The 12093-nt window shown below is 37.3% G+C and overlaps 1 long non-coding RNA gene across 1 annotated transcript; it reads right to left on the bottom strand.

Moving 5' to 3' along the window:
• Positions 1-248: 248 nt before the first annotated feature.
• On the bottom strand, positions 249-9686 carry LOC112126693. The gene is made up of 3 exons (XR_002910146.1): positions 7454-9686; positions 7153-7353; positions 249-392 (listed from the first exon to the last, which is right to left on the bottom strand). It is a non-coding gene; the product is annotated as an uncharacterized LOC112126693 (long non-coding RNA).
• Positions 9687-12093: the final 2407 nt, after the last annotated feature.

Genomic DNA, 12093 nt, shown 5'->3' with positions numbered 1-12093 from the left:
AAGTTTTGAGGGAATGTTTCTAATTGAACACCTACCTCTAAAAGCTCCTCTAAGACCTTCTCTTTTAATAATTTTACCTACTTTTTCTGATAGTTCACCTATGTATGGCAAGCAATGAAAACCTAATGTTTCTTTTTTGGTGGGGTGGCTGAGCCAAATTGTTGCTTCTTTTAAAGTTATTTTTTAAAAATCTTTTTAAAAGAAACATCAATAAATATTTCTTGATATCCATTGTTTTTGATACGGTTTTAATTGTATGTAACTCTTTTTTATATTTAGCTAGTGTTAATAATAGTTTCAGCATGCGGTTTATGAGCCGAATGAAACCAGCAGCTTTTGGGATTCATGTGTGAGAAGTATTCGCTGGTACCATGGTGTCTGCAGTTAAAGACCTACAAAAGAAAAGACATGCAAATTAATCACAAATTTAAAATTATTTTCTTACAGCGTTTATTAAGATAATATTTAGTTGTGTTGTATTTCCTTTTTTTCGCACGTTCAAAATTGAGAGCCAATAAAAACTAACTTCTCATTGGAACGTCGCGTTGGCTGGGAGCAGTGGGTTCATTCTTTTACAAAAAGTGAAAAAATTGCATAGTTGCATAGTTTAGTCTCTAACTATCCCTAACCTAACCTAATCCGTTACTCTAAGCAGCATGCTGACCATCAAAGCAACATCAAAACGCGACGACGAGCGCAAAATACGTATGTGGTGGCCAGGAATCGCCTCAGACATTGAAACGAAAATAAAATCCTGCCCTGTCTGCGCACAAAACTCATCAAACCAGAATGAACCATTGCTGCTTTAAAAGTTTCCTGACTACCCTTGGCAAGTTGCTTCATAGGATCTCTTCAAACTTGACGACAAATGGTACCTTGTATTACTGACCATTACTCAAGATTCTTTGAAGTCCACCAAGTTCGAAAATGAGAACGTCAGACATAATCAAAATCTTTGATTTGCAAGAAAATGGAATCCCACAACTCGTCTGCTCAGATAACGGACCACTATTTCACTGTATACAGACATCCGAATTTCAGATCTTTGAAGTCTGGGGATTTTCCACGTCCACAAGCAGTTCGCAATTCCATCAAGTGGAGGCCGCCATTAAAAAAGACAACTTGGCATTGGCTCTAGCATACGGAAATACCCTCAAATGTTGTACGGCAGAACTGAGAGCCAACCTTACATCCAATATCATGTGGGAGTTAAACCTCCAGAGAAGTTATCCCGGAATCTCTTATTTCGAGGTTTTTTTTTTACAAAATAGTGCAATGTGTCAGGTGGAGACTACCTATAATCTTGGAATGTATGTTTCCATAGTGCGCAAATTGTCCTTAGAGACGGAAAATTGTTAATATTACTAAAAAGCCTGCTGTGACACCTTAAAAAGAAACAATCTGGATAAATTGGTGAAACACAACCACATATTTTCATGTCAAATGGGCCGTTTTATCCATTTTTCAAAAACACAAACTCTATTTTAAAGGTCAAAACCTTATATTAAATTTTTTAATTAATTATACTTTGTATCGGTCTTGGAAGAGATGAAAATGTTAGTGTCACGAGCGGTATTCGAACCCACGACTTTCGGCTCGGTGGGTTCGAATCCCGCTCGTGGCACTAACTTTTTCATCTCAACCAAGACCTTAGAAAAAATTATAATTAATTAAAAAGTCAATTATGACTACTAAACATATATGGACTTACATTAAATCCTAATACTTCATAATATAATAAACGAATCAATTCTGGTTATTAATCAATCGATCAAGTGGAATTGGGGAGAGACAAGTTTTCGTTTTTTTTTCTTCCCTACAAGTATGGTAGATAACTACTAATTTTAAGTATTAGTACATAACTAAGTAGGTGTAATTAACTAATCTTGTTAAACCTAAAATAAAAGATAGATAAGAGAAATCTTATAAACGCTAGAACGATGCCATCATATGGTTTCTAACTATTAAAAAACATCATTTACTAAAATAGTATTATAGCATTATAAGAGTTATTAATTACAACACTATTCACATTCCTCACTTGCGAGGTCATTGGAGCTTTAGGTATATTGTCGGGAAGGGTTCAGAATGAAAGCTGTTCGGATGAGGGTGAAGGGATAGAGGCAAGTGTAACGACTTATTACAGTTTCAAAGCAGGATAGGGTCGGATACGGAATCGAGAGTTTAGGTCCGAAGGATTTTGGACTAAATATTTGAGGTTGGAACGCTTGGTTGTAGTAATCATGCGTCGATTAGGGGTTAGGATCTGTTGTCATGTAGTCTTTGCAGTCAATTGTAGGGGCTTCAAGTAATTCTTTTGTCTATTTCAGGTCCCACAAAACGGACGACATTGGTTGCTGGGAGAGGAACAGAGTTGTAGTAGATTGAAGGAGTCTGCAGTGTGTGTATGCCAGGTTAGGTTATACAAGGTTGGTGTTGTATATGGTAACTTTGGCACCCGAGTTGAGTTTAAAAATTGTGTCTTGGGTTAACATAAGATATAATATAACACACTGAGGTGATACCAACCGCCAACCCCGTGACTATTTCGTTGCACACCTCAGAGCCGTTTAGTTTTCAACCCAGTTGAAACCACCCCCAAGACCTTAGATAAAAAATATAATTAATTAAAAAATTTAATATAAGGTTTCGACGTTTAAAATAGTGTTTGAGTTTTTGAACAATGGATAAAACGGCCCATTTGATTTGAAAATATGCACTTGAGTTTCACCGACTTATCCAGATTGTCTGTTTTTAAGGAGTTAAAGCGGGCTTTTTAGGATTACATTAACTATTTTCCATCTGGAAGGATATTTTGCGCTCTTTGTAAACATACATTCCACGATTGTAGGTAGCCTCCTCTCGGCTGGGGCATCCCTTGACACATTGTACGATTTTCTAGAAAAACCCCTCGTGACAAGAGAGTCCGGGAGTATTCCTTTCAAGAAATTTCAAAAACTTTTTACCCAGGTATTCCCCCTTTCGCTCCGCTTTTTGTGGAGCTCCTTTTGTCATGGCTAGCTCGATCTGAAAGGCTCTACCTGAACGGGTATCACCCACCGTCTTTCCCCTCTTAGGTGCTACGAACAAAATCAGAGAAATATACAATTTTTTAATGCGAAACCACGGATGACGATTAACATAAAAATTAATTTTTTTGGCTAATTTAAATTTTTCATTTTGGTTTTAATACAATACTTAATCATGGAGAAATTCGTCTAGGACCATCTGAATAGAAATACTCTCAAATCTTAAGTGTAAAGGTTTAATAATTGATATACAATATTTCGAGCTTAAAATACTGAATTTAGCATATTTGTTTTCTTAAAAATGGACACGATCAGCACAATGTCGTTCATGGCGGTTTTGAGGAACAGGGAAAATGATTCTAGATGTTTGGAAGAAGAATAGAAGACAAAAAGGCAAAGGGTTGAAATGTTATGACATCAGTGAAGCACATCAAGCATATTCCTTAATCAGCTTTCCTAAGTTTTGATCGTCATGGACAATTTAAATATTTTTTTAAAAATAAAAACCTTACAAAGCTGGAAGTATAAGGAGAGGATAGGTTCGCTAACTGTTTCGGAAGAAATCGTCCAACCATGAGGCTTTTCTGAATTTTGGCTAGTCCAAATGTAAAACCTACTTTGCAAAAAAAAAGTGTACTGGTCCTTCTTTTCCCCTGTATATAGTTTTCCGCCAACCAATAAATGAATCAATGAAGTTTGTATGAACCCTTCCAAAACTTCTTTTATCTTCTTGCTAACCTACTAACAGAAATTTATGTCAGTTGAATAAAAGCGCTTATTACACGTTGGCACAGATGTATAGATTGTGATGGAAAATATTTGGAATAAATTTTCTTTATTTTATAAAAAATATTTAAAAAAGTTTTGACTCCCTTTTCAAAAACTGCATTATTTTTGCACTAGCCCAATAAATGAAAATAAATAATCTAAAAAGTTACAAAAAACAAAAGACGCTTTCTGGAATGTTGGGTAAAAATAATTGTTTTCGAGAAAAAACGATTCGGACTCGTTTTAAGCACCCTTTAAAGCTCTTAAGCATTTTCATTGCAATCTAAACGTAGACATTTTTGGCTGGATCTTTCGGGGGCAATTTCTTTCTCCCACATCCAATCTTTTGGATTTAAAAATTGGTAAAAATTGGTACTCCTCACCATTGTACCCAAATCCAACATTATTACGACCGTCGGAAAGTTTGAGTTCTCTCCTTTCAGCACATTTCAACAGTATTTAAATTTTATGTCATTATAAGTGGGAAAAATAAGAAATAAATAAATAAAACACCTCAAACTTGTTATATTATATCTCCGGTTTTATATTATTTACAGAAAGCCTGTTTGAGTAATTACGTGCAGTTTGTTGGGTACTATGACCATGTAAATTTCCTTTTGCATGAGAAAATACTACGCAGGATTGTCTTAGATGAGGAGAATAGATTATACAAAGTTACAAAAACTAAAAAACGCTTTCAATAAAATACAACAAAAATAACTGTTTTCGAAAAAAAAACCCGATTTAGAATCGTTTTAGGCAACGTTCAAAACCCTAGATACGAATTTTTATAGCAATCAAACAATAAGCAATTTTTGATTTGGCTGAGCATGGGACATTTTGTTCTGATGTGTTTCACTTAAAAATTCCTAAGTCCTTTGGATTTTATCCAAATTAAAGGTTATTACAACTTTTCAATTAATTAATCTTTTTATGTAAGGTTTTGGTTGAAATGGAAAAGTTAGTGTCACGAGCGGGATTCGAACCCACGACCTTCAGCTAAATACACCGCTGTCAGAGCGATGTCAAACCGCACATTTAACAATTATCGCGAGATTAAAAAATGAAATCATGAATATGCAATGTTCTTTTTGTGACGGGGAGGGGGGAGTAAATGAAAGATAAAACACGTACAACCTTCAATGGAGTATTTATATTTATCCCAAAAACGCATTTTTGTTGGCATCGTAATAACATATAGCTTTTAACCGACAAATTACCATTTTTCAATTCCAAATGGCCCTTTCTTTGAAGCATTAAAAAACTTAGGAGATGATATGAAATGTAAGGATGTAACATAAAATTCCTGCATTTTTAGGAGCATCCTACAGCTGGGCTATTTAAGCCCCGAGCGCATGCGAAATATAATAGAAAACATTCAATGCGCATTCACACAAATAAATACATTCACACCTATGTACATTACATTCATTCTATTTAGTAGATGGAGTATTCAATATTTCTCCATCAACCTGCATAAAATAACAAAATAATTTAATTGGGGTCGATGGGGTACTTTTAGAATTCGACCATCGGCCCAAGTTACGTACCCAGCTCGAGGGGCGATGGGGATGCTATTTCACCCCTTCCCATTCACTCTAACAAATACATTCATACAAAACACATATTTTGACAGCTATACACAATAAAAAAATTCCCAACACCCCTAAAAAGCAGAACAGGGGACCCTGAAACTCGCTACCGTGTCCGAGAACCATTCTTAAATCCGTGACATACCTACACGCTCTCTGTATGGAGTCTTGGCATGACACGCCTCTATTATGTGGGGCACACGAGCAATCTTTCTCTGCATAAGGTGCACCTGCGCCGGCTTTGACCCAAAAGCAGGTGCCCGTGTGTCAACCTCGTATGGCCAATCCTCAACCGGATGAACCTCGTATCACTTTCCTGGGAGGGGGGTAGCCCTAGGGTGTCATCATGTATATAATGTTAATGTGCTTGTGCCAGTGTAGATTTATGTGTGTGTTACGTATGTGGACGCAATTTACCCTCATGCCCGGAAGGAAAATTCACCCTTTTAATGTCAAATTAACCTTTTTTTAATTTCAAATAATTTTTTAATTTCAAAATTACCCTTTTTTAATTTCAAATTAAATTTTTTAAATTTCAAATTAACCTTTTTTAATTTCAAATTAACTACAAACTTTAACTACAAAATAACCTTTTTAATTTCAAATTAACCTTTTTTCAAATCAAATGTATTTTCTGTTACCCCAAATTAATCCTTTATAATTTTAAATTAATGGTTTTTTAACCTTATTTATTAACTTTTATCTTCTTTATATAATAAAAAAGCAAAATTCCTGTGTAGCGTTTTCATTCAAATTTACTTTTCCCCGACAAATTAACCCTTTTATACTTCTAAACTAACCCTTTCTTTTCGGCAAAAAAAATCTTAGATGATATGAAATATAGCATCTAAAGTAAAATTCCTGTACACGTGAGAGTTTATTTAAAAATAAAATAAATGAGCTCTTAAAATGTGATATGATAATTAAAATTAAGTTATGAATAATTAATAATTATTTCATAAAATTAGAAATTACATTTAAAAAAGGGGATCGGTGGCCTCTACGATGGCTTTTCGCCCCGTAAGAGGACCAGAACTCCGAGTTGCACGGCTCTCATTTGCTCGAGAACACAGCCATTGGCCTTTGGACGATTAGTCTGCTGTATTTTTTCAGATGAGTGTAGATTTGCTCTACCATCTCCAGATGGGCGTGAAAGAGTGTGGAGAAGGCGAAATGAAAGGTTTGTTGTTGTTCGTGGAGGGTCTTTGACGGCCAATCACTGGATCAAATTTTGGAAATTCATGCTTTGCCTATCCTCGATGAAATCAGCGACAATCCTATTCTAATGCACGATAATGCCCGTCCACATAGTACAAACGTACCTTCAACAGCATAACATCAGGGTTATATCCTGGCCAGCCTGTTCTCCCGACTTGACTCCCATCGAGCATTTATGGGATAACCTCAAAAGACGAATAAGATCACGTGGACGGAAAAGGACTCTTCGTGAAGAATGGGCTAACCTCCAGCAAAAAGTCATTTCCAAGTCTGGTAGAAAGTATGCCGAGGAGTCTTCGAGATGTTATTTAGCAAGAGGAGGAAATACGCGATATTGAATGAATTAAAAATCTAAAACAAAATTAAAACAATTTTATCTGTCTTTTTTTAATTTTAATTTTTTTTAAAACTTTTTTAGACAAAGTCTCAATTATTAAACGTTAAGAACGTGAAACATTGATTAATATATAAAAATATATACAAATCAAGTTATATTACTATAATACTAATACTTCACCAGCTAGGTCTGTCTGATAAGGACTCACCTCGGTTGTTGATGTCGGTGCTACCCCATACAACAAGGTGGCAATTTGCGTCACATCCCATGACTAGTTTCATGTTTTGTTCCCTGGAGTACCTCACGATGTCGTCCAGCAACTTGGGTATGCACGGTACTTCTCTTGGGAAATAGGCTGAGCAGATTAGCCATCTTGATTCTCCGCCCGCAGCCTTTGCTGTTAGGATAGCTGTAACAAAGTCGCCAGAACATAGTATTAATGTGCAGCTGATTCTTGTATTGAACACTATAAAAGACCAGGGTCTTGTTGATGACCTCTGCTATATTACCTGTGTTTGTTGGAGGTTTATTATTCTCACAATCCCATTATACAACCAAGGTTCTTGGATCAGGGTGACGCCCTCCCCCCGTCAAACCTCCTGCACAGTGTGCTCGATGCGGCCTTTGCATGCTGGAGGTTGACATGGAGTACTGTTATTCCTCCCTGTCCGTCTGACATTAGGCGGAAGTGGATGGCCCTGTGTGGATACCTTCCTCCATTCGATCTACCTGCTGTTGGCCTTGCATCTTCTTGAGCGGGCTTGTGTAATCCTTAGCCTCCTTTGCTGAGTCTGCTTCTTCGTCTGTGGTTGGAAGTGCGAGTTGAGCCTTTCGACTTTCGTCTTCTTCGCCCTTACCTTTTCGAGGAATCGAATTCTTCCCATTCCAAGGTGGAATGCATGTCCACTTTCTGGAGCTCCTGAAAGGAGTTGTTGTCCATGAAGAAAGTTTACACTTCTACTGCTGGATTTCTCCCCAGTGTATTTAGCTTCCGGTTTGAGGTCTTTAGCCTAGCCAAAATCCTCTCTGCCGCCAGTCTTCCGGTTTTGGGATCCAGTATGTAGGTAGTGCTGGAATTGGCTTGGGTAAGTCGTCCCCTGCCAAAGTCTCGGGACTGCGTCCTTCCACGGCTTCAGCGCTGGGACGGTCGCCCTTAGCCAGTCAGCACTAACCTGATCCTCATAGGTTATGACCATATATCCTGACCTGTGTGTGCATATGTTGAATTTCCAATCCAACGTCTGCGATTCTCCAGCCGATACTTTCTTATAGGCCAGCATGATGGCATCCTCGAGGGTCCCAAGCCTTTCGGGGGTCATCTGGTTTACTGGGTAGCCCTGTTCTACCACAGCTAATTATACAATACCCATTAATTTCACAATGTCTCATTCGAGCAATTACCATTTCGCTATAACATTTACTGCTTTTTTAATTGCTAAGGACGAAAAGTTGAACTCGCGGCGGATTCACGCTTCGTTCGGTTTTAACACCAGAGGGAAACAACACATGGAGAGATAGACGGGCGAAAATAGTTGAAACGGTACAAAGAGAATGTTTTCCCTAATTACCGGGCTAATAACAAGACGTTTTAATCTTTCGACTTTTAATTCACTACTTTAAACGGCCAAAAGGTACAACGTAATTACAATTAGTTACATTTCATTTGTTTTGTTCTTTCTTCGATAATTTGATTATGGAAGTTGGAACGTACAATTTAATGGGCCTACAGTTATGCTCAAAGTGTAAGCTTCGGTAAGTTTTCACCTATCTGTCCTTAAGTGTTCCGTTATTATATTACATTAAAGGCTCGATTTCGTAGCATGATATGACCGGTACGATAGTCTAGCAACTCTACCTTTTCAATAATTAACTTATCTCACGCACACGTTTTGTTGAAATTCAACAAACGTGACAACCGTTTTTTTTGTCAAATATCAACCAGTCGTGCTTTGTTCCTGATTCTTGTTGCGCAAGTAGCAATCTTACGTTATATTTCGAAACGTTTCAATAAACGTCCCGTCCTAGGTCTTGGTAAGCCTCCGGAATCAGCAGTCCTACTATCATTATAATCATGACAGTTCTAGGTCTTAGTAGGCCTCCGGATTCAACAGTCCTACTGTCATTATAGTCGTAACATGTTTTAGGTCTTAGTAGACCTCCGGAGTCAGCAGTCCTACTAACATTCTGGCCCTAGCACATGCTAGGTTTAAACGAACTTTGCTCGCCTCTGTCCTGGAGTAAAAATCAATTTAACTGAGGACTTATTGCATTATGTACTTTTTGGCAATTTGAAGCAAAAGGGTTCAGGGCCGATCGGTGTCCTCATTGATCCTTCCTTGGCCAATTAATCGGCCCCTCTGCCCTGTATGTCCTAGTACTCAAACAAGGGTAAGTTTTGTTAATGTTGCTAGTGTATAACAGGGCCTTGATGCAACCCCAAAGGCTTTGGACTTTACCGATCACTTGCTGGTAACTGGAATTACACGCAGTAATGGCTTTTAGTGCCTTCTGGCTGTCAGAGTAGGTGGCTATAAGCAACATGTCTTCAATATCCAGTCTCCTGCCAAACAGTGGCATATTGCATAGTCCTTGGTTTATTTCAATAGATATCAGCTTCTGACTCATATTCAGTGTTAGAGCTAATATACTAGATATAGTCGGCATTAACTGGATTTACCATTAGCTAAGGTTAAAACCCTTTCTTCCAATCTGCTTTATAGAATATTTCAAATAGCTCAGGAATAGTGTTGTACCATAGCCTTTTCCTAGTAATTGCAGGGCCGTTGTGGAAGATACGCATCTCTCTGTCTCTTTGTTTGCGTACTTTAATAACCGTATGAAGGTTTCGTTCATAACAAGGAGTATGGCACTCGATCCACTGTGCAGCAGATGTGTGGTGGTAACTAATGCCGCTTCTCTTGAGCGATGACAGCATCGTTTGGGTAGTTTTAGTCGTAGCTCACGTAGTTTTACTGAGAACATTACAAGGTATTTTTCAGTACTTATTATCTCACCAGTCCCCCAAACACAACGTGGGTTCAATTACCTACATTCGTAGGTAATTGAAGGAAGAGGAATCTGCCACGTTGTGGAACCAATTCATAGAGACCCTATGGGGACAAACAAGACCCGGTAGAAAGAATTGCAGCACTGACAATGATCTACTACTTTTTAAAAGAAGGATCGAGTGTATTGAACTGAAGTAAGGAACTAGGAAATGTACAATAAGCCCAAAGACTTTAGTGTTTGGGAATACCAAACCTCCGGTTCTTAATATCATGATCATCATCATCACAAGGAAGCATACAACGAATCTGTTTTACAATACACACTTTCTCTTTGACTGTGTTCACCACATTTGCCTGTCTTCTCACTCAAACCATCCGTTGTACCAACCTTTCGTTCATGACCTTGTATTCATACGTCAAAACCCTCTCGTCCAATATCTTTTCCCATCCTACCTGGAAATCTTTCACGTCGACTGATGGAGCAATGGCCTATGGATTTGCTTCAGTGATGTGCGTGGTTGTGAAACATGGTGGCTTTCTTCCGCCTCGAATCTCAAATGGATGACAGGTGTAAATATAAAAAAAATATTATAAGAGCCAGTTTTGTATGGTAGAAGAGTCTTGTCCAGCAAAGCCTCACCCAGGAAGATCCGATAAATATATATAAGACGTTTATATTTTAAATCAAAGTAAAATATGGCAAAAGAACTTTTAAAAATGTCGAAGTTGAAAGCTTTCTCTGTGAATGCATCTCCGTCTGTTTGCTTATAAATTGCATAGATGTCAAATAGAAATATTTCTCTCCCCTCTGACATTTTTTTAAAAGAACGGAAGTGTTGTAAAAATTTAAATATTTTCAATGGAAAGAGCAAGTGTTTAGGGAGAGTAGGATAAAATATGAATATAATTGAGTGCCCCCCCCCCCGTCCAACTGGCTGAATTCAGGTAACCTGAGTCATCTGGAGAACATACCGGTAAGGAAAATGGGTATAAACCCGATCTTACCTGCTCCGTCACTCCTCCTTCAATAGAACAATTTTTCTTCTAATAATGTTAAAACTCCTCAGCGGGGCATTTTATACTAAACTGTTTATAATTGTCCATTTTTGGGGTGTTTTTGTATCCCCCCTCCCCAATTTTTGTATCTACTTACCTGATGACAATGAAATCATCATTATTTCGATTTATTGTTGAATTTTGTGTATTACATTGTGGGATGACGTTGAAATTTATTCAAGCCGGATTCCTTTTATCAGACATTTGGCACAATCATTTAACTCGTTATGCATAAGAGAGATAACTGGCCGTTTCAATCGTTGACTCATCAAAATGTGAGTTAATTATTTATTTACGAAAATCTAGTTCGGAAAATCTATGAAAAACTGCTATGTGCAATGTTCAATGAGCAAACGGTTAAATTGCGCTTACTCATCATCCAAAAACTCTGGTCATTTAACACATCGAACTGGTTGAAATGCCCAGCTCAGCACGTAGGTCGACCAACTGCACGACTCAGGAATTGCAAAGCATGAACTATTTACTACATAGTCTACTACATACTAAGTGTCTTACATAATAACTACTAGATGAAACTACAGACATGGGATCACGGATTTAAATGTGTTTTTTTTCAATACTAGGTCAAAAAATATTTGACACGTGCCCTAGCGTGTTCGTGCCAATGGGCTCTAGACTACAAAGCCGAGAAAAGTTAGGTTAATTTTTTTAGCAAGAAATAAAGTCGACATTTGTCTTTCTTATCTCTAAAACCCCTGAATACATTGAGGAAAATAAAAAAAATCTTTTTTCCAAAAAACCGGACATCGATGAAAAAAATCCCAACCGAAGCGCCAGCCAAAAAATATCTAATTTTAGATTGCTGTGAAAATTCGTATTTAAAAGAGTGCTCAAAACGAAACTGAATCGTCCTTCTCGAAAATAATTTCTTTTGTCCTACTTTACTAAAGTTCTTTTGGTTTATGTAACTTTTTATATATCTATTCTCATTTAATAAGATCCGGCATAGTATTTTTTTTCCTATCTTTAAGACAAAATTTTTATAAAATCCCTGACCCCATGTCTGTAGCCTCCTTTTAACCTAAAATTCGTACATTTATAACTTAAGACAAATACTTACAATG

Source organism: Cimex lectularius, unplaced genomic scaffold (genome assembly GCF_000648675.2).
Source record: "Cimex lectularius strain Harlan isolate CLEC.00 unplaced genomic scaffold, Clec_2.1 scaffold117, whole genome shotgun sequence".
In the NCBI taxonomy this organism is placed as follows: Eukaryota; Metazoa; Arthropoda; class Insecta; order Hemiptera; family Cimicidae; genus Cimex; species Cimex lectularius.
This window is presented reverse-complemented; position numbering and strand designations above follow the sequence as displayed.